Source organism: Podarcis gaigeae (genome assembly GCF_964106915.1).
Source record: "Podarcis gaigeae genome assembly, chromosome: 9".
NCBI classification, from domain to species: Eukaryota; Metazoa; Chordata; class Lepidosauria; order Squamata; family Lacertidae; genus Podarcis; species Podarcis gaigeae.
Genome location: NC_139685.1, coordinates 49,000,299 through 49,028,085, shown reverse-complemented (window position 1 = coordinate 49,028,085; position 27,787 = coordinate 49,000,299). Strand labels below are relative to the sequence as shown.

The following is a 27,787-nucleotide window of genomic DNA, read 5'->3' as shown; positions in this document are numbered from 1 at the left end:
TTGTGCTCGGAAACATACTGGGAGCCAGTGTAGGTCTTTCAAGACTGGTGTTATATGGTCTCGGCGGCCGCTCCCAGTCACCAGTCTAGCTGCCGCATTCAGGATTAGTTATAGTTTCCGGGTCACCATCAAAGGTAGCCCCACATAGAGCGAGAGATAACCAGAGCATGCACCACTCTGGCGAGACATCCGTGGGCAGGTAGGGTCTCAGCCTGCGTACCAGATGGAGCTGATAAACAGCTGCCCTGGACACAGAATTGACCTGTGCCTCCATGGACAGCTGTGAGTCCAGAATGACTCCTAGGCTGCGAACCTAGTCCTTCAGGGGCACAGTTACCCCATTCAGGACCAGGGAGTCCTCCACACCCGCCTGCCTTCTGTCCCCCAAAAACAGTACTTCTGTCTTGTCAGGATTCAACCTCAATCTGTTAGCCGCCATCCATCCTCCAACCGCCTCCAGACACTCACACAGGACCACAGCACAAGAGGCATTGCTAGCCCTATGCTCAGTGTTTTGGGGACAGTGGTTCTTCAGGGTTTCAGAGAGCCTTTCCTCACTGTACTCAGAGATGCCAGGTGTTGAACCTGAATCCTTCTGCATGCCAAAGCATGTGCTCTTCCACTAAGCTATGACCCTTCCATCTGCAAACAGAGGGAGTGACAATAATGTTGGTATCCGTCTGTCTCAAAAGACAATGCAGTGTACCTCTGGGGGCAAAGTCAACCCCCTGAAGAATCACAACTGTGGCCACAGAGACCAGTTACTTGTAATTGCTGTCTCCTGTGTTAGAAGAATAATGTTGATACAGTACATACTAAATTTACTATGTTTCTTTAGATGCATCAATGTTTGTAACACATGTTTATGAAGGCTCTGGACTCAAAACACTTCAGAGTGATCTGACTCAAACACTTCAGTGATCTGAGTTTGTCAGGAATAGTAAGGAATGGTAAAATATATTACACGTGGGAGGGTGCACTATCTCTTTGGAAAGCAAAGTTCCAATTGATTATAACACACGGAAGTGCATCCTTTACATATTTATTGGTTTATTTTCAGTTGGATAATAGCTTGGTAGCTTTCTGTTCATCTATTTTCTTTACCTTCCAGCGGCCTAGCTGTTCCATGAAGTTCAGCTAAGAGCAAATTGCTATGTCATGTGTTTCCCCCATTAAGAATGTATTTGTGCTATTTTCTCTACTTCTGCTTTGCATCTTGTATTTATTGTTGGATGGTGTCCCTTTATTGATTTTGTGAGCCATTTGGAGATTTTTGGTGATAAAAGAAAAGGCCTATATACAGGTGAAACTCGAAAAATTAGAATATTGTGGAAAAGTTCATTTATTTCAGTAATTCAGCTTAAAAGGTGAAACTAATATATAAGATAGAATCATGACATGCAAAGCGAGATATGCCAAGCCTTTATTTGTTATAATTGTGATGATTATGGCATACAACTGATGAAAACCCCAAATTAACAATCTCAGAAAATTAGAATATTGTGAAAAGGTGCAGTAGCTATTCAATCCATAACACCTACAATGGGTTCCTGAGCCTTTAAATGGTCTCTCAGTCTGGTTTAGTAGGAAGCACAATCATGGCGAAGGCTGCTGACCTGACAGTTGTGCAGAAAGCCATCATTGATACCCTCCATAAGGAGGGAAAGCCTCAAAAGGTAATTGCAGAAGACTTTGGATGTTCCCAAAGTGCTGTATCGAAGCACATTAATGGAAAGTTATGCGGAAGGGAAAAGTGTGGAAGAAAAAGGTGCACGAGTAGCAGGGATGACCGCAACCTGGAGAGGATTGTCAGGAAAAGACCATTCAAATGTGTTGGGGACTTTCACAAGGAGTGGACTGAGGCTGGAATTAGTGCATCAAGAGCCACCACACACAGACAGATCCTGGAGATGGGCTTCAAATGTCGTATTCCTCTTGTCAAGCCGCTCCTGAACAAGAAACAACATCAGAAGCGTCTTACCTGGGCTAAAGAAAAAAAGAACTGGTCTGTTGCTCAGTGGTCCCAAGTCCTCTTTTCTAATGAGAGCAACTTTGCATCTCATTTGGAAACCAAGGACCCAGAGTCTGGAGGAAGAATGGGGAGGCACACAGTGCCAGATGCTTGAAGTCCAGTGTGAAGTTTCCACAGTCTGTGTTGGTTTGGGGAGCCATGTCATCAACTAGTGTTGGTCCACTGTGCTTCATTAAGTCCAGGGTCAACGCAGCTGTCTACCAGGAGATTTTTGAGCACTTCATGCTTCCTTTCGCAGACAAGCTTTATGGGGATGCTGACTTCATTTTCCAGCAGGACCTGGCACCTGCCCACACTGCCAAAAGTACCAAAACCTGGTTCAGTGCCCATAGGATTACTGTGCTTGATTGGCCAGCAAACTCGCCTGACCTGAATCCCATAGAGAATCTATGGGCCATTGCCAAGAGAAAGATGAGAGACATGAGACCGAGCAATGCAGAAGAGCTGAAGGCTGCTATTGAAGCATAACACCTCAGCAGTGCCACAGGCTGATAGCATCCATGCCATGCCGCATTGAGGCAGTAATTGATTCAGAAGGGCCCAAACCAAGTACTGAGTACATATGCATGCTTCTACTTCTCAGAAGTCCAATATTGCTCTATTTGCAATCCTTGTTTTCCTGATATTGTTGATTTGGGGTTTTCATCAGCTGTACACTGATGGAGGAGCTAAGGCAGGCCCTGGATAGCAGCATTGGAAGAAGAAAATAAACATGGAAGGCAAACTGTTTACCTTCCCCAAGCAAAGCTAGCTAGAAATGGTGGGGTATAGCCAATGTTATTCCTACTCAGAGTTGTCTCATTAAAAATAATTGTCATGATTATCTTAGGCCCATTATTTTCACTGCGCCTACTCTGCCGGAGCAGAGCTCTGGTGAGCTCTGATTAAGAAAAGGCCCTGGCTGCTGGTTGTATTTTTATTTTCAGAGACAATTCACCACCATCATTCCTTTGTTCCTTTTATGTATATACCTTGTCTGTTGCTTTTGACTTGACTTTATCTCATACCCTTAATTCACCTTGGCTGGTTAGGGCCATGGCCTTAGGAGACTTCTGAAGACTTGGAAGGCTGCATTTGGCCCCTGGGCCAGAAATTCCTTCTCCCTGCTTTAAATGGTTAAAAGTGATATAGGAATATTTCTACCAAGTGAGAATGAGAATGAAGGTCATATACTAAGAACCAACTAAATTATCTGAGTACCATTCCTTATACAGTCAAGGTGGCAGCACCTGTGCACAAGAAGGCAATATCAGCAAGTTTGGGAGAACCTCAAGGTTGGCAGAAGTACAAAAAACTGGAAGACAAAAAAATTGTAAGGTGTATCTGTGGGCAGCAGCAGAGCAAGCTGATCGGGCGCCTGGGGTGGCCCGTGCGCCCAGGGGTGGGGCCAGCCACCCATGGGGCGGGGCCAGCGAGGGCAGAACGCTCTGCGGGGCCTCCAAGGAGTCTGCCTGCCTCCCACTCAGCTGCCTTACAGCTGGGGGGAGGGGAGGCAGTGGACGGACCATTTGGGCAGGGTGGAGCCTTCATGCGCCCAAGCCACCGTGTCTCTCCCAGGCATGCTGCAGGCCCTGCGATGAGTGCCACCCGGCATTTTGTCACCCCCCTCAGTGGTGACACCCAGGGCAGACCGCCCCTACCGCCCCACCTTCCTCCGCCCCGTTTGTGGGGTGGGTGAACACCTTGAAAACATCCCAATAAGATATTGAAAATGATGGATATTGTGCTTCCACCAAATCCAAGCTGTCTCTAAAAGAGATGTGTTCTGAGTGCTGAAGATGAAGGAAAGGGAAAGGGTGGCACTGGATGCTGCCTTATTTGAGTCAGACTGTTGTCCAGTCTAGCTTAGAATAGTCTATATCAGGCTTCCTCAACCTAGGCCCTCCAGATGTTTTTGGCCTACACCTTCCATGATCCCTACCTAGCAGGACCAGTGGTCAGAGATGATGGGAATTGTAGTCTCAAAACATCTGGAGGGCCGAGGTTGAGGAAGCCTGGTCTACATTGACTAGCAGCTCTCCAGGGTATCAGACAGGAGTTTTCCCCAGCCCTTCCTGGAAACCTCAGGGATTGAACCTGTGACTTTCTGCATGCAAAAGCCTGAGTTCTGCCACTGACTTATGTCCCTTCCACATGACAAACAAAGCATCTTTTATATGACAACGTTGAATGCTGCACACGGTTTTCTCCAATTTCATCAGACTAAAGGTGCTGCAACATCATTAAAAACACGCCCACTATGTTTTAATGATGAGAGTGGCATGAATAATTCTAAAGTAATTGTGATGAAGGATATTTTTGGGTAGCTTCCTTTGAGAATTGTCATTAACAGTCTTTTTTGTGCGTTGTAACCTTGCCAGCATCTACATGCCATCATTGTGTGTTTTGATGAAATCACAGCCAAAGATATATTTTTTATATTAAAAAAGCACGTTAGTCATTTTGTATTTGCTCCAGTGAATATAAGTATGCAATGCCATGCAGAGAAAAGGGATATTCATTTTATTCCCTACTTATTTCATATTAGACAACACCACATGATGAGAAGAACTACATTTTCCTGCCAAGTGAGAAGTGCTATTTGTGCTTCAGCTGAGTCCTCATTTTTCTTCTTAGAAAAAACTTGAAATATTTTTGGCAATACATGAAATGCCCAGAAGCACGTAAGTCTGGTCATAAACCAAAAAAAGAAGAAAAAGATCATTAACCCCCGCCCCACCCAATGTCAGGAAACTATAAAAAGTGATGGAAATGGTAGTTTCAATTTTTAGCATTTTCTGACAGAACAGATTTGGGTAAAAAAAATGTCCATTTTGAAGTCCAAGCCCAATGTGATATTATCTTCAGTAAGATAATATTTAAGCTTTTTTAAATAAAATAAAATAAAAAATCTTTAAGCTTTTAAGGGAGATTTGTCTCCTTGAATAACCCAAATAGTTATTCATTAACTGACATGTGATGGTTTTAATTTGCAGTTTTAGATTTCTTGTTTGTTTAGATAGTTTGGGATCAGTTTCAATATTTATTTTGGCAAACACGTTATTTAATATCTTAATAAACCTCTGAGTGCTTCCCTGGCATAGTAAAAAATGAGAACTCTTTTTCATCTGCAATTCACTATTTCTGTAATTACTATCACTGTAATTTCACCTTTGCTTTTTGTGATTAAGAATGAAATAGGGACCTTTAGAGATTTTACTACAAGGGTGAACTTTAAGTTTGCCACAGTCAATAATGTGCAATATTATAATAATCCCTTTCCTAAATTTTTGGAAAGCACCCCAAATTCCAAAGATTGACACAAATATTTTGTATTTTATTATAATAATGTAAATCAAATGGATACATGACTTGGATATACCACAGCTTTGCTTCAGAAAGAAACATACTGTTACTATACTATACTACACTGCACTATACAATAATGCTGTAAAAGGTTTTAACCAGAATTTCAGACTTTCTTCAGACCTTAGAGCTTGCTTATATACAAACAAATAAAAGCATACAAACAAACAAAAAAGATATCTATAAGTCCTTCCTGGAGGAGGGCACCAAGTTCATTGTTTAAATTCACACTGGCTTTCATTTCAGATAGAGAGATACTCCGTAGTGCAAAATTATAGACTGGTCATCTTCCCTGCCCTCAACTCTGCCATATTGCTGGCAAGCCATAAGTGGAAGCTGTTATCCTTTATCAATACAAATGTCTAAGTAACTGAATAAACAATTGGATTAATAGGAACTTGTGGAGGCCTAATCCAGATTTAGTTAGCCACTCTTTCATCCCACAGTAACCAATGGGACTAAAGAGTGATCAGCTTAGTCAATATCCAACCCAGTGAAGATAGAAAAAATTAGTTCTTCATGGAAGACAGGAAGAAGAGACACTTAATAAGATCAAAATTTTAGTGTTTATAATTTTGTGTGTGTGCACAAAGAGGTGTGTATATTTTGCATACACAGTGATAGGTGCACAAAATGAAAGGAATTGAAAATGACATTGCTGCTATCATAATGCCATCTTTGTGCATTATGAATACTTTGTACAGTATTTGTACAAGGTACACAAGGTGCCCCATGATATTTTTGTAAAGAAGCTGGTAAAATGTGGTCTTGACTATGCTACCACTCAGTGGATTTGTAACTGACTGACTGACCGAACCCAAAGGGTGCTCATCAATGGTTCCTCTTCATCCTGGAGAAGAGTGACTAGTGGGGTGCCACAGGGTTCTGTCTTGGGGCCGGTCTTATTCAACATCTTTATCAATGACTTGGATGATGGACTGAAGGGCATCCTGATCAAATTTGCAGATGACACCAAACTGGGAGGGGTGGCTAACACCCCAGAGGACAGGATCACACTTCAAAACGACCTTGACAGATTAGAGAACTGGGCCAAAACAAACAAGATGAATTTTAACAGGGAGAAATGTAAAGTATTGCACTTGGGCAAAAAAAATGAGAGGCACAAATACAACATGGGTGACACCTGGCTTGAGAGCAGTACATGTGAAAAGGATCTAGGAGTCTTGGTCGACCACAAACTTGACATGAGCCAACAGTGTGATGCGGCAGCTAAAAAAGCCAATGCAATTCTGGGCTGCATCAATAGGAGTATAGCATCTAGATCAAGGAAAGTAATAGTGCCACTGTATTCTGCTCTGGTCAGACCTCACCTGGAGTACTGTGTCCAGTTCTGGGCACCACAGTTCAAGAAGGACACTGACAAACTGGAACATGTCCAGAGGAGGGCAACTAAAATGGTCAAAGGCCTGGAAACGATGCCTTATGAGGAACGGCTAAGGGAGCTGGGCATGTTTAGCCTGGAGAAGAGGAGGTTAAGGGGTGATATGATAGCCATGTTCAAATATATAAAAGGATGTCAGAGGAGGGAGAAAGGTTGTTTTCTGCTGCTCCAGAGAAGCGGACACGGAGCAATGGATCCAAACTACAATAAAGAAGATTCCACCTAAACATTAGGAAGAACTTCCTGACAGTAAGAGCTGTTCGACTGGAATTTGCTGCCAAGGAGTGTAGTGGAGTCTCCTTCTTTGGAGGTCTTTAAGCAGAGGCTTGACAACCATATGTCAGGAGTACTCTGATGGTGTTTCCTGCTTGGCAGGGGGTTGGACTCAGTGGCCCTTGTGGTCTCTTCCAACTCTATGATTCTATGATTCTAGTTCTGGTCACCTCACCTCAAACAGGATATTGTAGAATTGGCAATGTTTCAGAACAGGGCAACCAAAATGATCAAGGGACCGGAGTGACTCACCTATGAGAAAGTGTTGCAATGATTGTAGCCCAAATGTTTTTGACCATACATTACTAGTGTCCAAAAAAAGAAGGGGTGTTGTATTGGTGTGACTACAAATGATCAGAAGCAGAGAGTCACTTCATGCAAAACCTTACAGTACAGGACTGCCTTCATAGAGTATGACAGTCCAGGAACAATAGTGTGAGAAAGGAAACAAAAATACCAGTAGATGAACCAAAGATAAGCCTCTTGCAAGCATATCATGTCACATTTCCTTTCCCCCCCTCCATCTAGCTATTGTCTGTCTTTTTATTAAACCATTAACATTCAAAGTACTTATATTTATTAAATCCATTATAGAAAAAAGGAGAAGAAATATTGAATAAAATATATAGGGCAGTGTGTGGAGAAGACACTTTTCACTTTCATTTTTAGACTACTCAAGTGACTTGTCTGTTGTGAAGGCCTCTCCCCCTCCCCCTGTTCCATGTTTTACGCATTCCAGTGCTATTTTCAACCTCTTCATTTTACTGAGACTGCTCTGTGTAAAATTCCTAATGAGCTTCTATATGTTAAGCTGCAAAGACTTTTTTCTGTTCTTTTTCTCCATGAACATTGTTCAGCTTTTGATCTAGTTAACTATTCTGGTTTCTTAGTGACAAAGTAGAGATAACAGTGGAGTTATGTATGTTGCTTATGTATCTGTTCCATCCATGACTAAATCATAGTATAAGGCAGTGGTCTTCAACATTTTCTGACCTGGAACCCAATTTTGACCTAAACCTGCATTTGGGGATCCATTTCTTCTTCTTTTTTACCATATATTTGTATGGTAACAATGCTACTGTAGAGACCCGCCTTAGATCAGGTTAGGACCCAATAGTGGATCAGAACCCACCAGTGAAGACCAGTGGCATAGATATTTTATACTGTAGAAGTGTGCAGAGTGACTTAGCACAGTGGCAGAGCTCATGTTCTCCATGCATAGTGTCCTGGTTTAAATCCTTGGCATTTCCAGGCAGACCTGAAACAGGAGTGGAGAACCTTTCGCCCTCCAGAACTTGCTGAACTAAAACTCCAATCAGCTCTAGCAGAAATGGCCAATTGCCAGGTATGATAGGAGTCATAGTTCCTCAACATCTGGTGGGGGCAAAGGTTCTCCACTCCTGCTGTTGAGAGCAGCTGCACTTCAAACTTTCATCTTATACTATGATGATTATTATGCTATCTTGCTTACCAGGTCTTCTTGTAGCTTAACTTAAGTGTACTGCTGCCTGCTCTTCTGCCAACTTAATTAAACTACATAGAAATAAAAATTATGTTATGCTTCTATCAAATACCATTGATTTCAATAAGACTAAAGAGTGACCAACTGAGTCTGGCTTCAACCCAGGGACTTCACAGAAATGCAATGCCCATTGATGGACTCCAGGCTAAATAAAGCCCCTGTTACTCAAAACATTAACAAACAATAACATTAACAAACATTAACAAACAGTTGAATTTCAGTCATATTTCCTGCTCAACTATGAACAAGTTCTACAATTATGTTTATGATAATTACATTCCAGACATTATGACGCTATGCTGTTAAAATACAAATCTTAATACAGTTCCATTTTTTAAAATGTTTTTGCAATAAGCATCCTGAAAGCTATAATCATATTAATTACTAAGTTAACACTCTGTAGTTCTTTTCACTTCCTCTTAGTCTCACCTGCATGTGCAAATAGTTCCTCCTCCTTCCATATCTCCTTGCTCTTTGTGTCATGCTTTTGTAAGCCTGTGAATAGAGGCCTGTGCATATTACTTATGTACAGTCCCTAGTAGCAACTGCTGTCTTTGCTACTACCTTTTGGGGTGGAGGATGTTTTTGTTTTTTGTAGGTGGAATACCTGCTGCTCAGTCACAGCTGTGGTAAAATCCTGGATCTCTCCATTAATTTCTATGGGCAACCAGTCTTTGCATTTTATTCGTTTACATTTATATGTCTCCTTTCTTCCATAAAAATCAAGATGGTATACATTGGGATCTCCCAACTAAGTACTAGACTGATTTAGCTTTAGTTAGATCACTGAGTTATGTGCCTTCAGTATGTAATTACATAATCAGTATGTAAACTTATGTAACCCTTCACAAAACTGAATTCATGGCTATGTGTACGCTAAAGAAGTACTGCAGTCTAGCATCACAGCCTCCCTTAATTTCAAAAAGTTGCCTGTGTTTTCAAAGTTACATTTTGAAAGTTATGTGTGCTAATCCCATCATAATAAAAGGACTTGTGCTTTCAAAACCACAAGCAGAACATTGAAAAAGTAATGTAAAGGGTCTGATATAGTCATCAAAATAATCCATAGTACCTCATGTTCCATTAAATATGGCTATTTAATTTTGAAAATTACCTGCATCAGGGACATTCTTGACACTAAAGGGTTGCCTATGAGCTAATATTTGAAAATGAAATGTTAACAGACTGAAAAGACCATGTTTCAAAATGACATACAAGAGTCTTTCCTAGTTATAACAAGCCTTGACAATTCCTTGGAATTTTCCTTATAGAAGAATAGGTTTATGACCTGGGATTGGAGAAAAGGGAATTGCTTTCTTTAATTGATACCTTATCTTAGTAGAGCAGAGGGAAGGGTTTCAGAGAAGGAGGAGAAATTATTAGAACTCGGAGAGGGGGAATAGACTTTGTTGTGCATTGTCCCTCTTAAAGGATACAGTGACAGTTTGGATCTGGAGGAAAGCAGGCTGCCCCACACGGGGTGGGTGGGGCACAGCACATTTTCCTGTGCTCTCTCTTTGTCTGAGGATGTGTGTGTCCATCTTCCTCAGAAACAGAAGGTGAGCCCCCATCCCCTCTGCATCATGGAAACTAGCAGCTGAATAATTAGATAAGGGACTTTTAAGAAAACACAGCTAACATTCCCAAGGAGGTGTAGCAAACTGCAGTGCAGACTTTGCCAGCCTGCACAATACTTTGATTGCCTCAACCCTCTGCTGAGTCGTTTCTCAAAAACTAAAGTAAGGGGGTGGGACGTCAGCCAGCAGCGCCCAGTGGGTGCTATCTATGATACTGTCTTTCCTGACATCTGCTTAAAGAGACCTGACTTTGCTTGACTCAGCTTGCCTGAAAGGAACACAGTTTTACTGCTTCTACTTGCTACGTGAGCCCCAAGGCCCAGCGGAGCAGGATAATGTTATCCCAAAATCAGGTGTTTTTAACGGAGTACTCTTAGGGCCTACTCACAAAGTTATAGTATGTATAGTCACAAGAGGGACATCGCTGGAAAATAGCTGGTTCATGGTGGCTCTCAATTTGTGGCATGCAGGTTTGGTACGCCCATTACCATGAACATCATCCAGCTTTTGCAAGACAGCTGCAGACAGAACCTCATCTAGAAGGTCACCACATCTTGACCAAAAAGGTGAGGCAAGCTCAGGTCTGGGTAAATGTGATCACAATGGATTTGCATTAAGACATTAAGTCCAGTGTTTCCTACTGAATGAAAAAAAGTACAAAAAAAAATCCTATTGCTTGTAGCTATGTAGTTAAGTGACCAGAACTGAACTATGCTAAAATTTCATTCACATCTCTTTTTTGTAATTTAGTAGCTATACAGTGGTACCTCAGGTTACATACACTTCAGGTTACATACACTTCAGGTTACAGACTCCGCTAACCCAGACATAGTACTTCGGGTTAAGAACTTTGCTTCAGAATGAGAACAGAAATCGTGCTCCGGCGGCACGGCGGCAGCTGGAGGCCCCATTAGCTAAAGTGGTGCTTCAGGTTAAGAACAGTTGCAGGTTAAGAACGGACCTCCGGAGTGAATTAAGTACTTAACCTGAGGTACCACTGTATTTTGCTTCTGATTTTCTGTTCACAGCTCCTTATGTTAAGTTGTTTGTCTTGTTTTCATTTGTTTGCCTGTCTGGCCTGCTTTTTTGAGGATCCAAAACTTAAGATATGTTTGGGAATATATTATAGCTTCTAAAATAGGATGACTCTATAGGAGCAGGTATTATCTGTGATTAGGAATCTTGTATATAGCAAGAGATGTTTTTCTGAAAGTGGCCAAAAGGTGGCAGGAAAGGAAATTCTATACACTGCAAGAATTTCCAGGCACATAATCTACTCTACAGCTGCTTTTCACTATCTAAATGATAGGAAACAAAACAGCTCAAAATCTCTACTGAGCCAATTTTAATGTTACTTAAGATCAATTGAATCTTAAGACCCAGCAGTTAGAATCCACAGCAGTGTTGCTTCAAATGCATGCCATTTAATGCAAATGTTACTCTCCAAACAGACAGCTCAGTAGCTCATAGAAGAACACTTATCCTGTCCTGTGCTTGTTTATGCTAGTGCCTAAACAGCCTTGCACTCTACTTAACATACCTTTGCCAGTCCAAATAAGAAATGCCACGGTCCTAAGGAATGGGACAGAGGGACTCTCTAATAATATTAGGTTGCAGCCAATTAAGTAATCAGGATAGTAAAGGTAAAGGTACCCCTGCCTGTACAGGCCAGTCTTGCCAGACTCTAGGGTTGTGCGCTCATCTCACTCTATAGGCCGGGAGCCAGCGCTGTCTGCAGACAGTTCCGGGTCACGTGGCCAGCGTGACAAGCTGCATCTGGTGAGCCAGCGCAGCACATGGAACGCCGTTTACCTTACTGCTGGTAAGCGGTCCCTATTTATCTACTTGTACCCGGAGGTGCTTTCGAACTGCTAGGTTGGCAGGCGCTGGGACTGAACGACAGGAGCGCACCCCGCCGCGGGGATTCGAACCGCCAACCTTGCAATCGGCAAGTCCTAGGCGCTGAGGTTTTTACCCACAGCACCACCCGCGTCCCTAAGTAATCAGGATACACCCATTGAAATCAATGGACAAGATAATGTTTGGTTTATAAGGGGTGGGTTGATCTTCTAGGCATCATCCCAAGCTTTATATGGTTTTGTACATATAAAAAGTTTCTATGAATTAATTTTCTATGAATTTTCTATTAAATGAAAACTGAACATGCATTTCTTCAAGGGGGCACACTTTTGAAGGCTCTACAACATTGTGGATATGGTCCTGCATGTGCCCTTGACCTGTGATAATGCCTCTTGCTTGCCTGGAGGGAGAGGTGTATGTGTAGAAACCCTGGCTTTTGTAAGCTGGAATGTAGCCTACTGTACAAACATTAAGAGTTGTAATCCGTCTTACATCCTTTTTGTGTGTGTGTGTCTCACCTCACCCACCAATGTCATGTGGCGGCCCTTGCGCTGGAACTGATTCCCCATCTATACAGTTCATTCACAGTGTTTAAGAAATGAATAGGGAAAGTGGAAAATAAAAAGCAGCAATATCCTTTTTAAGAGAATAAAATAAATAAAGTTGGAGGGGGAAAGGGGGTGATATAGATAGTCTGCATCAGTTTGAGCTCGTTTCCTTGCATCCGAGTGCATTGCTTACAGTAGTTCTCCAAACAAAAAAAGTAGCTTGTCAGCTTTTCTGCATGTTTGAAACAAATTAGACATGCATCCCAAAAGGTGTGCTGTGATATTAAAGTCCATTTTATATGCTCTGTGTAGTTTTCCCCTGTGGGCACTTGGAGCCATATGTATACTTGGGAAGGAACAGCCAGTGTTGATTCCTTTGTAAGTTATAGGAAGCTGACATGGCTGAAATCACTTCAAGAGCTGGGGAAAGACTGGAGGATATATCATAAGATCAGCCACAAGCTGTGCTTATGAGTAAACAATATTAATCCCTTTAGATCGGTTTATTAAAACAATTTCCTGAAGACACAGAGAACATAGTGTTTAATGAAAGTGTCATTCCCATTGAGTTATGAGTGCCTGCCTCCATGGTTCAGAATAATTAGCTGTTTCTTTATTTGATTTCCTTGAATTTGAATACCTAAGGGGAGGAGAGGCATGCAGTCCATTGAAACTAGCTAGAAGATAAGCTGGGCCAGAAACAACAGAAAATGAATAGGATATTCCTTGAGATAAAAAGGAGTTCCTAAAGTTCTGCTTACTCCCTATTTCAAATAAAAGAGGTCAATGCAACATATGGTTGTGCTCCTACATCAGGTGTGGGGAACCTCTGACCTGTAGGCCAGATGTGGCCTGCTAAGTCTCCCATTTAACCTGTGAATCCATTTACTGAGACCACAACTGCTTGCTCCACACTTGACCTTTTATGTGATGTCGAGGGGGGGGGGAAATGCTCTTGCAGAAGGCAGGATTGAACTCCCCATGTATTAGGTAATGAACAAGGAATTCCATCCTGCTTTGTGCTGTATCTCCCCTGACTCCATAGGGCAACTATGACAGGTGAGTGGGAAAACCTACCTGTCAATAACCTGACATCAAGATTGCATCAGATGATTGACAGGTGGAGGTCCTGCCCACCTGTCAAAGTTGGTCTTCTGGGCTTGAGGAGATAAAGATCTGTCCCATTAGGCCAAAAATAGACCAAAAACTGCTTGCTCCCCACCATTGTCCTATGTACATAAGATTTTTGCTCAGGGTGGGCAACAGCATATAAAAACAAATGTGAATGATCCAGTCAAAATTAAGAAGTTCCATCGTATATTTTAAGCATATGCTAGATGGCCAGACTAGATGTGACATTAATTGCCTGAATGTCGTGGGATCAGAACTATTAGGGGAGGGGGAATTTACCGGTAATCCTCCCCGCCCCGTGCTGTGATACTGGGGGCTGGGAGTGGGAACGGGACCCAGAGCTGCTTCTTGCATTGGGAGGAAAGTCTCCATTGAACCATTAGCTTCAGATGGATTTAGCTTGCTGTATGATATTTAAAGTTTTAGTCTTATTGTGTTGGGTATTCTATACATTGCTTAGATATAACTTTGATTAAGCAGCATACAAATTGTATGTATGTATGTATGTATGTATGTATAAATCCATCTATCCACTGCTGGTTTGGGAGGTGTTGTAAACGCATTAGCCACAGTCCATGTATATTCTCTATCTATCCTGTTGTTTCTTAGGAAATGCAGCTTTGTTCTGCAGAATGACCTAGCTGTGTTTTAAGCTGGCAATGTGTACATAGCCTAGGTTTTTGGTTACTGTTTACTGCAAGGCTATATTGCTAGAGTAGACCTAAAACTACTCTAAGCTTATCACCCTTAAGATCCTGCTCCTGACACACACACCCTTCAGCTTCTGGCATACCATGCCTTTGTTGGGTCCCTGTTAAATTAAAGAAATTAAATAAACAAATGGATGACACTTACCTTAGATGCAGATGGTGATTGGTCACTGAGTCACTTGGCATGCTAAGTTCCAAAGTTGCTTGGCATTCAGTACTCTTAATAACTTGAATATGGTGTTATTGATGGCCAAGTGGACAGCACTCCCGAATCATTCTAGAGAGGCCAGATCTGAGACTCATCACCAGCTGCAGAGACCAGTCCCATACCTCTCTTTCTCTTCATACTGCCTACAAAATTCCCCCTTTTATATGTCTTCTTCAAGCAATGCATCCAGTTGATTAGTAGTCCAATTTACCCCTGCCTGAGTCACCTTGGCCATAAGCTATGACAGACTCCTAACAACATACAATTCTAACTGTAGTTCTTTATATCCTTTATGGAAAAGATTACTGATTTGCTCTGCAAGTTGCTCATTGATTTCTCCAAGGGCTTTGTTTTGCCAATACACACAGTAGGATATGGGTACAATTTTGCAGGTTTTTATTATTATTATTTACAGCTGCAGCTACTCAGAAATGAGTCAGTTCATGAATAAAGATGTTGAAGTTACAGTTAATCTACACAATCTTTTACGGAAGAAGGTGAAATAAATGATGTTTTCTAAAACGCTTTTATTCCCATCAGATCATCTTTCTTGTATAAAATAAAGTTCACAAATCTCCATTCTGCATTGCTTTGTGAACAAAAAACTGAAAAGCCCCATTTACACTGCAGAAGCAGCAGAAGACACAAGGTATAACTTGCCAGAATTTATCTGGATACTTTTAGGGGCCCTAGAATAGAAATCACCAAGGTGAGCCAACAGGGCAGATATACTTGCAGATATACTTGCTGCCACAGCTTCCTAATTGTTATTATTACTCCTAATTTGTGATTTCCCTTCTTAATTTGTATAGATTAACACTGTGGATCACATTTGTCCATATTTTCTGTTGTCATTGCTTATTTTGCATATGAAACAAAATCTCAACTGAGAATTGTAAATGTCAGCTGCTTGTGAAAAACTGCTGTTCCTCAGCACCTCCCTAATGGACTACTCACTCTCTCGTTTTAAGGACTGCGGAAATAGACAGTGAGCTCTTGTGCCAGAGTAACTAGTTGTCAGAAATTGCTGCATATCAAGATCTCTGACCTGGAACTCTTTCTCCCTTTCCAGTCCAGGCATTGCAAAATATGTCAGTTTTATGTCTGGACTGGACAATTAACACTTTCTCCACTCCAGAGAGAGCAAAACTAAATGGGATGTGCTCATGTTGGAAGATGCTGACACAGCAGTTACAAGAAGACCCTGAAAGTGCTTAGCAATGGATCCACTTTTCTCTTCTCCTGAAACCATATCTTAAAGGAGCTACATAAAATAAGCAGAAGGTTGCCTACATACCCTACTATAATTAAGCCTAAGTATTTGTAGTTGTCTGAAATTAATGTATAGCCTCCCCCTATTTATCCCTGCCTCCAGTTTTCTTTCCTTTGTCTCTATGGGTTTAAATGAGTAGGAGAGGATATATTAATTGCAATCTATACCTCCAGGCACCCATGTGTGTGGGTTGAACACAGTTTTAAAAGCCCATCCTTGGCAGCAAAATTAAGCATAGGAATTATGCTGTAAAGCCTTTTTTGGAGCAAGTCCAGCTATGAAGTAAGCGGGCTCCCCTTTCTTACCCAGCTTAATAAAGAATCAGGCAACAACCTGGGAAGTAAGTTTAAAAATAAGATTTACTTAATTTATAATCATGTGTTGGTTTATACCAATGACAGCAGCAAAATCTATGCAGGCAAAATACTTAAATTTACAGTATAACCAGCTTCAGGCATTTGCGTGAAGCTGGAGCAAGCAGAGGCACGTCTTCATCCAGCACAGGTCAAAGGAAGAGAGAGGGGAACAGGAAGAACTATATAAAGTTATAAATGCAAACAAAAAGGCAACCAGTTCAGTAACGTAAGATAGCAGCCCCGCCCCCGGGTGGCTTAGCCCTTCAAGGTTCTGGGCAAGTATACCAGCTGCCCCCCACTCCCATGCACAGGGCTGTTTTCTGTTGCAAGTGCATTTGTCTTCTGCGCAACATCCTCCCATAGATAAGCTTCAGCCTCTGGCAACTGCTCAGTTTCTTCACAGGTGGAAGGTTCTAGAGGTTGCACCATCCTTGCGAAGTAGAACAGTCACAGAGCTGGAACACCTCTGTTAGGTCTTGATGAGCATCAGATCTCTGGCTCTGCAACAGCACCCATTTCCTCATCGCCCTCAGGACAGATCATCATACTCCGTGTTGGTATCTGCCTATCAGCAATACAGCTCTGTGGACTCATGCTAACTACCAAGAATATCTATTTGTTAGGTTTGGCTGCTAACCATTTCACACAAACTAGTTCCCAATTAGGCAGCTGTATTTTAAGTTGACACTTGTGCCACCACTGATCACATGTGTAATTAGAGAAACCAGTTTGGGTTAAAGTAGGTGATACTGTACTTATTTATCCCCGTTTCTTCACCACTCCTGGCTATTACTATCAAGGAGCGTAGGCTGCATCTGTTTACCTTCAGTCTGAAGAGAGTCTAAGACTCTCTGGTCCTAGCCATTCCAATTAAGCATGTTGGTGTAAAGCAACCTCAGGCCCAGGCAGCAAATGTGGCCCTCCATGCCTCTCTGTCTGACCCTCAGGATTCTCCCCATGTCACACCCTTTCCCAGGCCACAGTCAGCATCAACACTTTTCTGAAACCACCTCAAGTGCTTTTTCTTGGCTGGAAAGTGTCTGTAAACTCTGGCAATGCCTCTTGTGTGCCTGGATGGAGAGATTTATGGGTTTACGGTTGTGGATGCAAAAAAACTTCAAACTGATAAAATGTACAAAGATTAAGAGTTCCATCCAGTTGCTCTGGCCACTTATACCTCTGTCCCCACCTACTTTTACTTCTGATCATGCCTACCACTGGCAAGTCCAAAATATTCCCGGTGAGGGAACCCTTGAACTGAAAAAGGTCCCCACACATCACGTAAAGAGTGTGATGTCACTGTGAAGATACAGTAATTTCAAATGTAAGAAACTGCCTGTGCAGATGGACTGCTAAAAAGACAGTTTTGCTAGATAATGTCCCAAAGTCCAAAATACAGTGAATCAATTTATGCATGCTTTCAAGCAGAATGTCTTTCTCTCTGTTTAATTTTATGCCAGCTGCTCTTTAAAAGAGAAATGCCCAGTAGATAACCCCCGCCTCCATGCTTAGCCCTTTGTACCAAGTGCCAAGGATGAAAGAGTTCTGTTTTGTTCAGACTTAACTACTGAGCCATGGCAGCAGAGAAAGGCTATTTCATAAGGATTTCAACTTACCTTCAGGTCTCAAAAGTCACTGTTTTTCTGTGGTGGCCTTGAGACACATTGTCCACTAGTTATATATTTGCTGGCCTACCCTGCCATTTCCTTGTTTCCCCAGACATGCTTACCATAATACCAAAGATGAAGACAGTCAACAGTTTACCACAGAGATGTGGAACGTGGTCTGCTAGACATTGTACAACTCTAGTTTCCATCAGCCCCAGCCAGCATCACCAGTGTTGATGATTGTGTAGTCCTGCAATGCCTGGCTAGCCATAGGTTGCCTGCCTTTGATTTTTCCAATTAGTAAGCTACCACAGTGCACATATACCCACATATACAGTTGACTAAACTGCTCTCCCACCCTGATCTTAGTTTGTGCTGGGAGAAGTTGGTAAATATCATTTTTAATTAGATAAGGGGTAACTTTTTGACTGATTTCTGCTTAGTGTTTTTTTTATAAAATCTCTCATCCTTCCAAGTCATTTAGCTTGTAAGTAACATGACTTGGACAGTGTAATCCTACATGAATCACTGTAAGTAGTGTCAGAAAATTAGACAGATTCATTAAGAATAAGGCTAGCAATAGCTACTAGCCATGCTGACAATTTTCTTCCTTCACTGTCAGAGGCAATATGCATCTGGATACCAGTAGCTGGCATTGCTCATCTCCTGCTTTTGGCTTTCCTATAAGCATCTGGTTAACAACTGTCAGAACAGGATGATGGACTAGATCAGGCACCCCCAAACTCGGCCCTCCAGATGTTTTGGGACAACATTCCTGATCACTGGTTCTGTTAGGGATGATGGGAGTTGTAGTCCCAAAACACCTGGAGGGTCAAGTTTGGGGATGCCTGGACTAGATGGACCTTTGGTCCGATTCAGCAAGACTCTTCTTATATTCTTAATGGCGCTGGAAAATTCAGTACCTCTATCCCCATAGCCTACTATAGCATTTTTAACCCTTTTCCAAATGTCCTTGGTTCCTATACAATGGATGTTCCCTACTGTATGTCCTTAAGCCTTTGTGGTCATTCTGGTCTTTGTCCTTATGGGTACAGTTCAACCATGCCAATGGTACCCTTCCCTCTGCCCTCCAACTGAGGAATCTCCTGATGACTATTTCAAAACAAGCAAACAGATAAATGGACTCTTCTGTACCTTTGCAAATGTTATTTTTGGCCTTTCAAGCAACTAGCAAGAAAAGAGGTCACCTTTTTTATTTCATACTAGAGGGATGGGTAGGTTTAAGGAAATAATGGTTATTATTATAAATCAACATGCTAGATGTTTCATCTGTTGCTGTATCATTATACTCCTCCTGTCAGCTGGGTAAGAGTTTCCAGAACCTTGTGTGCTAGATTTCTGCCAGGATACTTAAGTTATTTGTACACCACACACGCAAAGCATATTTAAATCATACCCCCCCCCCCAGAATCATGGGAACTGTATTTTACCCCCTGCCCACTGCTGCAATTCCCAGCATCCACAGCAAACTACAGTTCCCAGGATTCTTTGGAGGAAGCCATGTGCTTTAAATGTATGGTTTGGATTTAACCTTAAAGCTGTCTATGGAGTTGCTTTATTTTCTATGTTGACCTGTCCCTCTGTTTCCCTGCATCTAAGTGAAGTGCACTTAAAGCTAAGGACTAAACAAGTGCATTTTTCTCAGAAGTGGTATAGAATTTTGTTTCATCCCCCCCTTTTTTTAAACTGACCCTATTTCATACCCCTGGGCTACATAAGGCAAACATCTATTTGGGAACTTAGATAAATATACATTTTATCATCCCAAACTGCCTTCATGGAGTAACTAGTATTGGTAGGAAATAGGGTCACGTGCAACTCTTAAATATGGGTTTTCTGGTTTTCAGCTTCTGAGAGGGTAGTCAGAGTGCTATTTATACCTCTAACCAGTTTTAAGTAGCTAAGCAAGGTATGCATGGAACTACATCAGCTTTAATCCTGACTGTCAGATCTTCAGGACCCCTGATTCAGCTAGTCTTAGCTGAAGGGATTGGGTGGCAGTAGATAGTTTGTATGTGTGCCAGCCTGAAAGCTGGTCTGCCTCCTTTCAAGCCAAACAAGATGTTAAATGCAATTAATGGACACATTTTTTGTTATGTAAACAGAAGCTAATGGAAATTCCTTTTTAAATGCAAATTGACACTTCAGAGAGGTGACCCCGCCCCCAACCATGGCAGAGAGAGATAGTTAAAATTCTCTGCATGGTCCAGAGACTGCTCAGACTTCCCTGTGACTTCTGTTTACAAAACAGAAATTTGCATGTTAATTGTCCATAATTTTTTGGTCTTCTTTGTTGTGTGTTGTTAGTCACCCCAGATCATTTCTGTGGGTGGCAACCAGGTGAGTGACCAAGAGTTCTCTGTGCAACCATGGCTGATACTTTGTCAGATGATAAAAATGAAGTTAATCTCAACTTTATACAAAATGACATAGGAAAGGGAGAATTAGCTTATGCTGCAATGCTAGTATCAGATATCAAGGTGTAGAGGATGAGAAATTAACTTTTGGAGGCAGGGTGGGATCCTGAAATTGGTGCTCTGATGTCATCAACCTTCTTCCTTAAGTATCGATGACAAAGGCTCTTCCTACTTCTTATCATTAAGCAGCTCAACATATCTATAATTTCACGCAGGCTTTACACCTGGCAGATTGATTAACCCAGACAAAGCTGTGGATAATTGGATTTTAAAAATCCAAGTATCACTTGTGCTAAACTTGTCTTTGAACTATATCTATAATGATATACTACATATTATAAAAGTCAGTCTGCATAGGATAATGGGGTCCTTGTGTCTGTATTAATTAAACATTTTAGTAGATTAATATTGTCTCTTCCAAATTAGCAGAACATATATGTCCTCTGCATGGCAAAGCTACTGATGTATCTGGGCAGCAAAATATATTTTCACAGCCTAGGACCTTGTAAGAATTCCCTGGGGAATTCAAGGGACTGGACTTGAGAGGAGGCACCCAGCTCTCTTCACCTTCATGAACCTTTTGGTCTTGGAGCAAACTCCCCTTAACACCAAAAAGGTCCTTGGGTTTGTGAGTTGGGAATATCTAATGATAAAGCAGACACACCGCAAATCCAATTTCTTTATAATCCCTTAATCAGAAGTCCCCCTCTTGGGAAGAGGAAGAAAATTGGCTTCAAAGGATGTGTGCCACTGAACATGCATTCCCCTAGGCTTTGGAGTCCCAGGCTGTTGCTACCAGGAATATATTTTGATGCATCCTCAAGTGAAAGTCAGGGGCCAGTTCTGACCCCCACCAAAATTCTGGCCCACTCTGCCATCAGTAGATATCCTCTCTCATTCTGCCCTCCTCTCTGTTAGACATGGTAGTTGTTTGGGAGTGAAATACACACACACACACACACACACACACACACACACACACACGTCCCGTCAATCTGACTGGGTTATCCCAGCTACTCTGAGAGGCTTCCAAAAAATTAAAACACAATGCGACATCAAACATTAAAAACTTCCCTGAAAAGGGCTGCCTTCAGATTTCTTATAAAAGTCAAATAGTTGTTTATTTCCTTGACATCTGTACGGAGGGCGTTCCACAGGGTGGGCATGACTCCCGAGATGGTGAAAACTTGGTGAAATGGTTAAAATCCTTTGGCATTAGTGACAGATATCTTACACATGCACACACAGAAAGGAAAGGAAATGGGCTTGAAACTGACTCTCACACCTGTACTTATCACAGCTTATCACTTGCTGAGCTGGGAGTGAGTATTGGCCTGATAAGTATGGAGACAAGGGGGTGGGGGGAGAGAGAAAAAAGAGAATACAAGGACAAGAAAATCAGACATTGTATTTTTTTAAAAAAATATTATTATTATTAATAGTAACAACTCAAGCAACAATAACTCAAACAACTCACATACAGCACTTGAAGGTTCCATGTTAGGGAAGTAGAAGGAAGGAAAGGAACACAAATAAGCATTGTACTATGAATGATACTTAATTTTTCACTTTCAAAAAGGAAAACGAAACCCATTCGAGTATGCAAACTGGTTACTGAGCCTATCGTTTATAGTGCCCTGTCTTTAAAAGATCAGTCATGCAAGACCAGCAGGGGGAGTCCTTTTTCATGCTGAAGGAATCCACCTCAGGGAAAGAAGCTGGCAGCAGTTTCTGTTTTATGCTAGCTTTCAAATAAAAATTAAGGCCTAAACAGTCTCAAATCCATTTTTGAAAGTGGGAAGCACCGACATAGTTCATACATTTTGCCAGGAGTGGTGCTGTCTGCACATACCGGAGGAGTGAGCTCACACACACACTTCTATCCACTGTGCAGACAGCATCTAGTGCAGGCTTCCTCAACCTCGGCCCTCCAGATGTTTTGAGACTACAATTCCCATCATCCCTGACCACTGGCCCTGCTAGCTAGGGATCATGGGAGTTGTAGGCCAAAAACATCTGGAGGGCTGAGGTTGAGGAAGCCTGATCTAGTGTGAACTGGGCACTCCATAACATTGGCAAATCACTTAAAGGCCTAGTTTAAAGAAAGACACGTACACTGCAAACTATGCTTTTTTGAGAATCATAGGGCAATTTGTGTTGAGCACCCATTCCACACTTACTATAATTACTGTATATACTCGAGAATAAGCCGACCCAAATATAAGCCGAGGAACCTAATTTTACCACAAAAAACTGGGAAAACTTATTGACTCGAGTATAAGCCGGTTCACCACACCACAAACCTCCTGGTGGGCTGGAGTGTGTGTGTGTTCGTGCGCGTGCATGTGCACATGGCAGAGGGGGCTTCTCTCCCCTCCTGTCCCCCTGCCTATCTAGGGTGCTGCCGAGAGGCAGAGGCTGGTGACGGCAGCAGCGGAGGAAGAACAAGCAGCCCTAAAAGGCTGCTTTCAGGCTGCTTGTTCCTCCTCTGCCACCGTCGGCAGCGGCAAAGGAGGAGGAAGGAGCAGCCTGAAAGGGCTGCTTTCAGGCTGCTCGTTCCTCCTCCAACAACAGCCTCTGCCGCTGGAAATGCACTTGGGTGGGACCCTCACTCAAGTATAAGCTGAGGGGGGCTTTTTCAGCATAAAAATGTGCTTAAAAAGTTGGCTTATACATGAGTATATACAGTACTTATTACAATAATTTACATCCCACCTTTCCACACTGAGCTTATTCCTCCCACCATATGGAAAGTGACCTATACCCATAGGTACCAGGTGTTAAAAGAATTCCAAGGTCACAGGGCACATGCATATAATAGGTGAAACTTTATTTGGGGAACTTGAACCAGTCTCATAGTGGAGAAGCTTCCGTCAAAGCTGAAGTCCCAAGGGGAAATAAAACAAAGCACATAATGGGCCCATTCCCTCTCTTGAAATAAAGCTGAAATTTACATATAATTCTGCATTAACAAGTCAGTTATTTAGCTTCAGGCCTTGTGCTTATAAATGTGAGTATTGCCTCTTCACAATGATAACTTCTGTGCAGTTAGTTCACTGGAGAATATTCCAAAGAAAAGGCACAATAATGCAATCGCCATGCAAATTCTTAACTTGTAAGACATTTTTGTTATTTGTTACTTCCATTGGAAGGATCCAAATATGGTCACCCAGGCCTCTTTGCCTGGCCATACCTCCTGTCCAGCCACACCCCAACTCATTGGGCTGCACCCCTCACTGTGTTTTAGTTTTGTGCCTGGCTGGAGTATGTCCTTGAACTCTGATAATGCCTGTTACTTATCAGGATGGAGGCTAGAGAGGGGTTTGTAAGTATGTTTGGAAATTTAATTTACTGTACACTGGTAAAATTTACATTCATTGCTCTGCACACTTTTGCCTCTTGTCCTGTCTACCATTGGCATGTGGCTCCAGGAAGATTGCTCAGAAGAAAATGTGGCCCTCAGGTTGTAAAATGGTTGCCCATCACTGGTCCACAGCAATACCATATTGAAAACTATAGTAAAACCGTGCTATGAAAAATCTCTTTCTCTCTGTCATTGAAACTTGTCTTGCATGATAAAATAGATCAAGTGCATGCATTCTGATATAATCCTAGTTTTTAATGTAAATACGTTTCTTAAACCAGGGAAAAATCCCTTTGATTTTATGGGTAGTGTTCCCCCCCTTTCAAAATGCTTGCCTTGGTTAATAAAAATAAGTATTCTATTGGTATGCACTGAATATATTCAAAGGAAGCGTTTCTCAGACTCTCTTAGAATAATTGAATTGCCTGTTTCATATGCTGTGGAAAGTCTAGGTCATTTAAGAGATAATTTCCAAATGTCCACCTTTTGACTTTGGAGTATGAATCAATCCTAGATTATAAAAGCACTAAGCATTCACAGTGAAAGAGACCTGAAAGCTTGCTCTTCTGGACTGGATGTGGAAAAGACAATCAAGAAATAAATCCATGAAGGGAGACTGGGGCACCCATAAACTGGGGTGGTCTCACCAAGGAGAATACAGGTTGCTTGGCATGAAGCTCCCTATCGTTACATTATTTATTTTCACTTATTGAGGGTATGATTCTAACCCCCTGAGAAGTGCTGCTTGAGGGCATTATGATTAGGTGGGGTGGGGTGGGGTTGGGCTGTACAGTGGAGGCCCCTACTATGTCCACTGAAAGTACAGGTGGGTGACTAGTGGGAGACTCCAAAAGGGGCATCTGCTGCACTAGCCAGGAGTTGGTGTAACAAAAAAAAGTAAAAGCCAACTACTGTACTCCAGCTTGTTTGACAGGAGCTGGCAGGCCTGAAGGTGTAGTTGAGGGCTTGCTGACCTACCCATCTCTGGCTGTGGATGTAGAGACCAATACAGGAGAGACACATTTTATTTCAGGTGGGGCATATGAAGGCATCTGGTTTTGCTGCTACAAGTACACCATGGTGTTTCTTCTCTCTGTTCTCCCAGCGGTCATTCCTCCTCTAATCACTGCTGTGAATACCCGACCTGACTGTCTGTCTCCAAGCATTGTGATCGTCTACAAAGGCTTTCCATATGGCGGGGTTAGTGTTGACTGCCTTCATGTCACATTTGCAGACATCTTTGTAACGCACAATCCCCTGCAATGCAGGAATCTCAATTGAATCATACATGACACATGGCCATCCATCCTCTGCTTAAAAACCTCCAAGGAGAGTCCACCACCTCAAGGCTAATCAAGGCTTCCAATGGAATAGCCATGCTAGCTGCCTGGGTGAAAGGCAAGAGCAGAGAGTTTGCAGTCATTTGAGCTACAGGCAAAGCGGCAAACTGGGAGCCAAAAGAGACAGAGCAATGTCTGATTTCTGTTTGAATTCAAGGCTGTAGCTTTGGAAGAAGCAAGGCCCTTTTGGCATGTTAATTCTGTGAACCCCTCCATCGCAGGCTCAGGTTGTATATAGGTATATATAAACCATGTAGCGTAAAGACATGACAGTACCTCATTTCAGAGGAAACATGAACTAAGGGTAATCACCTGAAATCCCTGGAATCTCACACTGCTTGGATATTGGGGTGGCATGCAACAATATATTGAGCTTTGCAGTAATATTAAGAGCTCTTTTAAAAGTTTAATATGCTGTTGATCTAATAATATGGTCATGTAACGCATAAAGATTAGAAAGGTGGGGGGGAGACATGAGAAAAACCACAGATGCAAGGCCATAAGCTCACACCTGGAAAACCCCTATACACCAGTTCTGCACGTTTAAAGTTCTCATAGGGATACAAATGGCTCAAGTTGCATATCACTGGGTTGTGAAGAATAAATTGAGTTTGGCGATGAGACATCAGCTTTTATCATGGGACAAGATCACCTTAAAATGTCCAAGAGAAATATTTGGAGGACCCCCCTGCACACACATGGAAGTCATGTTGGAAACATTTAAGGACTGATCTGCAGTTTGAAGGAGAAAGAGAAAAAACAGCCTGAACAGTGGGAAAGGAAGCCTACTGCATGGAAGAAGGTGTTAAAACATTGATGCAGGATCTTCTCTATGGTAATGAGCATTGCCTAGTTTTACATCATCTACATTTGTATGATCAGAAACATTTACACCCTCACCTCCTTGGGATGATTCATCCCAAAATTGGATGCTTCCCAGCTTTTCTTGGCTTTCCCACAGGGGTCGATGTAAAAGCTGCTCTGCAGGCTTTTTGACATTGAGCCAACAGTCTGGTTCCATTTTTGTTCAAATGGAGCCTTTCCCTTTCATACAGGCCTGGCTTATCCCTAACCATTTTCTAGTGCCTAATAAATTCAAAACTCTTCTTTTGGCACCACCATTCATCCATTCCTTTGAGTCCCTTTGGCCCTGCTTGTCTAGTGTGGAACAGGGAAAATTTCTGAGAAAGCAACCTTGGAATGTGTAGAAATTAACTTCCTACTTAGGAACTGACATTTTTCTTTCCGGGCCACACAATTACATTTCCCTATGTTATTGGTGTGGATGTGCTCAGTAACTCCTTTACTCTTTTCCATCACTAATAGCCTGCCCAAACAAGAATGACATCTGCAAACTCCACCCCAGGTAGACAAATAACCACCCAGCCTACATACTCAACGAAAACCCATCTCCCCATGTTTTTAATTACCCGCTAAGTAGGAGTCCCCTGTTTCCCAACCTTGGAGGAGTATCATATCACTGATGATTTAGTCTATAAACCTCCCTTCCTCCTTCGACGTCTCCAGATAAACTGCCTTGGTCTCACTAGAACCAATGTTCCCCGAGTCAGACCTAATTTCACCAAGCATACACTCATAACTTATGTCCAGCTTTCTGATAGTCATATATATTACATTTTATGCAGTACACTGGATAGCCCCCACCCCACCCCACCCCAACTGTGTGGCTTTTGAGCCCCATAGCTGGTTCTTGTTTGTTGGATTTGTTTACTTTAAAAGGTAGGATTTGCAAAATCAAAAGGGGATAGGTTGGCTGACCAGGCTTCTTCTCCCTGTTGCTAAACTTGCACTGGTGCTTATGTGCTGGTCTGTTTTAACTGTTTAGCTCACGGGTGTCAAACACAAGGCCCGCGGGCCGCATCCAGCCCGCCAGACCTCGTCATGTGGCCCGTGTAGCCACCGCCAGCCTTCACCTTTTATTCTCGCTTTTTTTTTGACACAAGAAAGCCGCCTCTTCAGCGCATGCGCGGCAGCCTACAAGCCAGAGAACGTCTGCCCTCTAGCGGCACCGGCCATTCTACACAGGAAACCTCCACTTTACATGCATTCAGGAAACCTCCACTTGTTTTTATATTGAGTGGACACATAGTCCTACAGATACAACCGGCCCTTTGAGGGTGACCAAACTGCTGATGTGGCCCCCGATGAATTTGAGTTTGATACCCCTGGTTTAGCTCAATGCTTTGCCACTTGGGCTGCGATGCTTCATTAATTGAGGCTCTCCCCATACGGTAGTACCTTGGTTTTTGAATGTCTCTGTTGATGAACATTTTGGTTTTCAAACGCTGTAAACCCGGAAGTAAATGCTTTGGTTTTCCAACATGCCTTAGAAATAGAGCATGCCACATGGCTTCCACTGAGTGCAAGATCCTGAGGCCTAGCTGTCGGCTCTTGAGTTTTCGGTTTCTCAACATTTCAGAACTTGAATCATCTTCCGGAGCGGATTACGTTTGAAAACCGAGGTACCACTATACTTGTAAATCTGGGGTTCCTTGAAAGTTTTTTTCTTTTATTCTGTTAGCTGGCCTCCCTCAACTTATGCTGCAGCCAGTTAGATTAAGAAGGCCTTGATTAAAAATAAGGGTGTGTGAATCCGCTGTTGGGTTGTGCCAGATTCTGGTGCCCTTTGGGTGCCAGGTGAAGACCTTTTTGTCAAGGACTTTTAACTATTGTTGATCTTTTCATGTAGATTCTTTATGTTTATATGGTGTTTCATGGAACTCCCATGCCATGCCTGTTTTTAGTCATCACTAACTTTAGCTGGTTTTGAGTCCAGAGGC

General features: G+C 42.3%; 1 protein-coding gene across 9 annotated transcripts in view; it reads left to right on the top strand.

The window, feature by feature from the left end:
* JADE1 (jade family PHD finger 1) overlaps positions 1 to 27,787 on the top strand; it is a 155,190-nt gene that overhangs the window by 16,785 nt on the left and 110,618 nt on the right. For 3 of the 9 annotated variants that reach the window (XM_083755563.1, XM_083755558.1, XM_083755568.1), the window contains exon 3: positions 10,622 to 10,717. The exons of 5 other annotated variants lie outside the window; for them this stretch is intronic. The gene's annotated coding sequence lies outside the window, so the exon portion shown is untranslated. Of the gene's footprint in view, positions 1 to 907; positions 941 to 10,621; positions 10,718 to 27,787 lie in introns of those variants that run through there. One more of the 9 variants, XM_083755569.1, reaches the window with a different exon arrangement.